Source organism: Neophocaena asiaeorientalis, unplaced genomic scaffold (assembly GCF_003031525.2).
Source record: "Neophocaena asiaeorientalis asiaeorientalis breed wild unplaced genomic scaffold, Neophocaena_asiaeorientalis_V1.1 scaffold406, whole genome shotgun sequence".
Taxonomy (NCBI): Eukaryota; Metazoa; Chordata; class Mammalia; order Artiodactyla; family Phocoenidae; genus Neophocaena; species Neophocaena asiaeorientalis.
The window spans coordinates 373,953-377,896 of NW_020173381.1; positions in this window are offsets into that span (position 1 = coordinate 373,953).

Consider the following 3,944-nt stretch of genomic DNA (forward strand, 5'->3'; position numbering starts at 1 on the left):
AAGCATTCTTCTTTCCTCTCTCCATTTCTGAGAACAGGGTGTGTATGAGAAGGAGAAACGCGTTGGTTTGGGGGTGGATTGCTTAACTTTACTGATTTGCCTCTAAGAACTCTATAAGCTCTGATGGCAATGGAATTTAGAAGACAAAATACTTCCTGGCCCAAAGGACTTGGGACTAGTGTTTACAAAGTTTCTACAAAGACTGAGAATTATTATTATTATCTTTATGGAAAACCCTCAGGTAGGAAATAACTAGTGTGTATGTGTTTTCTTTTGAGATAAAAATGTTAAAAACTTAAACTGCTGGTTTCAGTAAAAGATTAGCCATAAAGGCCTGATCTCCTCTTTAAAACGAGCAAAGAAAATGGGAACCAACTGCTCCCTCCCCCAAACGAGGCTTTTAGAGCTGTGTGAGTGGCCCCCCCTGCCCAACCCCCATGCAGGCGCAGAAAGGGCCTTTGATTTCTGAAGGGGTTTGGAAGTACAACCGGCTTCTCAGTCTACACACCCCCGACAGAGCAGTTCTGAGCTCCCCAGCCTCACCCGGCCTGGCCCCAGTCTTAGTCCTGGCAGCGTGCAGGGTTTCTCAGTACCATCCAGATCCAGGGCCCCAGGAGTCCTTTACCACTGACTCAGAATGACTTGGAGGGGGCAGTTGGCTAGAAGAAAGACCAGAGGAACACTCTGAGAAACTATTTGGGCTGGCACAGCACAGGACACACACCGAACACATGGGGACCTGACTCCATGCTCACCCCTGGCACCAGTGCACTGGCACACCAAGTCAAAGCCGAACCTGAGTTTCGAAGGAGGAAGGAGAGTGAGCCGGATGGGTTACTTGCTGCCCACTTGTTTTTTAAATTAATTTATTTATTTTCGGTTACATTGGGTCTTCGTTGCTGCGGGCAGGCTTTCTCTCTAGTTGTGGCAAATGGGGGCTACTTTTTGTTGCGGTGCACAGGCTTCTCATTGCAGTGGCCTCTCTTGTTGCGGAGCACAGGCTCTAGGCATGTGAGCTTCAGCAGTTGTAGCATGCGGGCTCAGTAGTTGTGGCTCGTGGGCTTAGTTGCTCCGTGGCATGTGGGATCTTCCCGGACCAGGGCTCGAACCCGTGTGCCCTGCATTGGCAGGTAGATTCTTAACCACTGCACCACCAGGGAAGCCCTTGCTACCCACGTTGACTGCACCTGGACTGACCCAGATCACCATGAGCAGTCAGAATCCTCCTTAATTTTTCTATCTCTAGAGAAAGCATTCAGGCTGCTGTTACAAAAAGACAATACCAACCTCCAGGAAAATAAACCCACAGAGTTTGTTTTGAGGGATACAACAAAATCTTTCCCTAAATCTCTCCCCCGTTGACTCAATTATGATGGAAAAGACCTCCCCTCCTTGTTCCTTTGCTTTAGGCACTCAGAGCTCTTGTGTAAAATGAGGGTATTACCAGTGAGACAAAAAACGTTATGCTATTATCAGCTAGCAACACTTAAGATTTAATTATTAGATTATAATTATGGCTAACATTATTGAGCATTTACTCCAGGCTAGGCACTGTTTGAAGTACTTTGAACATGTTATTAGCTCATTTCATTCTCATAGCAGATTAAAAATAGCTTCTATTATCCCCCCACACACTTTATAGATAAAGCAGTATAACACAGTGAGGTTACATGACTTGCCCAAGGTCACACAGCTATGCATTATGGAGCTAAGACTTATCCTAGATCTCTCTGGGCAATGCCCACATGATTAACCATGATGCTATACTGTCTCCATCTATCTTGTAGTGGCCTGATCAGATGTCAAGCCTAGGTAGGTCATTGAGACAAATGTGACTAGGGCAGAAGTCCCTGGATAGTTTTTCTAATCTTTTGTGTCTTTTCTCAGGCTATTTCCTCTACTCAAAATGTCTCCCTTCCCTTTAGAGGTCAGAAACACAAGGGACCTTAGACGTAAGATTTCTCTCTCTGAGAAGTCCCAAGTGAGCAGACTCCACACAAATTTTGGTTAAGACTATGAATGGAGTATGAAAGGGAAAAGACAAATGACCTTGAGATGAGGTGGAGTGCTCCAGTTTGCTATGGTTCCCACACTGCCCACTGTACTCTAGTCATTTATATTACCTGTGGCTTTTCAGTGGGTGCCGTCTCATAGGCTACCAAAGGTACATTCCTTACTGTCATTGGTCTTCAGGTGTATTTAGAAGAGGATTGTTTGGTTTTTGCTTCCTGGAGAGTGTCAGGATGGGTAGAGTCTCTAGCTGTGTTTCAGGAAAGGTAATATCTTGGCCTGAACATCGCAACTGGATAGAAAAGTTCACTCTGACATTTAAATCCCAGGGAGAGGCATTTTTACCCAGGAGACATCTCAACAAACCAGAGCAAGCACATAGGCTAGCTTCAACTAGTTTTCTGATGAGGACAAAGAAAGATGAAAGGGGATCAGGCCACAAGCTTTGATTGTATCTCCACCCTGGTAACCTACAGGAGGATGTTTGAGACCCATCCTAGCATCACTGAGCAGGACTTTGCTCAGTGGACAAGGATAGGTGGGGCATTTCAGGCAGAGAGAAAGCATGTGAAAAGGCACAAAGCTGAGAGAACACAGCTTGCTAAGGGACTGTAAGTACTAACTCATTTTGATTAAGCTAAGATGGGGTTACAGGTGGGAAATGGCAGGATGTGGCAGGAGGTGAAGCTTTGGAAGCACACACAGAGGCACTAGGGTCATTTATGTTTTTGTTGTTTTTGTTTCAAGCAGGGAAGTGGCATGGTCAGATTTATGTTTTAGAAGTATCATTCTAATGGATTTCATTGAAGGAACAATTTTTTTAAATTGAAGTATAGTTAATTTACAATATTAGTTTCAGGTATACAACATAGTGATTCAATTTCTTTTATAGATTATTACTCCATTTAGAGTTATTACAAAATAATGGCTATATTTCCCTGGGCTGTAAAAGATATCCTTGTTGTTTATTTATTTTATACATAGTAGTTTGTGTCTCCTAATCCCCTCCCCCATCTCACCCCTCCCACCTCCCCACTGGTAAACACTAGCTTGTTCTTTGTATCTGTGAGTCTGCTTCTTTTTTGTTACAGTCACTAGTTTGTTGTATATTTTAGATTCCACATATAGGTGACATCATACAGTATTTGTCTTTCCCTCCCTGACTTGTTTCACTTAGTATAATACCCTCCAGGTCCACTCATGTTGTTGTAAATGGCAAAATTTCATAAGCACTTAGGTTGCTTCCATATCTTGGCTATTATAAATAGTGCTGCTATGAACATAGGGGTGTATGTATCTTTCCTAATTAGTTTTTTTTCTTTTAATATATACTCAGAAGTGGATTGCTGGATCATATGGTAGTTCTATTTATAGGTTTTTGGGGACCCTCCATACTGTTCTCCCTAGTGGCTGCACCAATTTAGAATCCCACCAAAAACGTCCTAGGGTTCCCTTTTCTCCATATCCTCACCAACATTTGTGAAGAACAATTATTTATTGCCCGCTACATGCTAGGTCTGTGCTAGACCCCAAGAGCACAGAGAAAACTTGAAAACTACCTTCAAGTTGCTCACAGTCTAATGGGTGAGACAACTGATGAAACATAAATATAATCGAGTGCAATGAAGGATGAATTGGAGGGGAGGAAGGCTGGAAGCTTGGACACCTAGTAGGAGGTGGTTGTAGCACTCATCTGATGAGGGCCTGAAGCAGAGCAGTTGGTAGTGAGGGTGGGACAGTGCCCCCATCCTTAATGGATCTTCCTCATATTCTCCTTTCCTTTTATCATTTCTTCCTAGCCTAGCTTTACTACTTGCCAAGTTGCTAAAAGAAAAATAAACTGTGAATAGCTTTTTTGTCCTTGGTGGGTGGGGAAGAGGTAGTATAGGTAATTCCCATTGTCATTCCACAACCTTATTCATTGCCCAACGCCC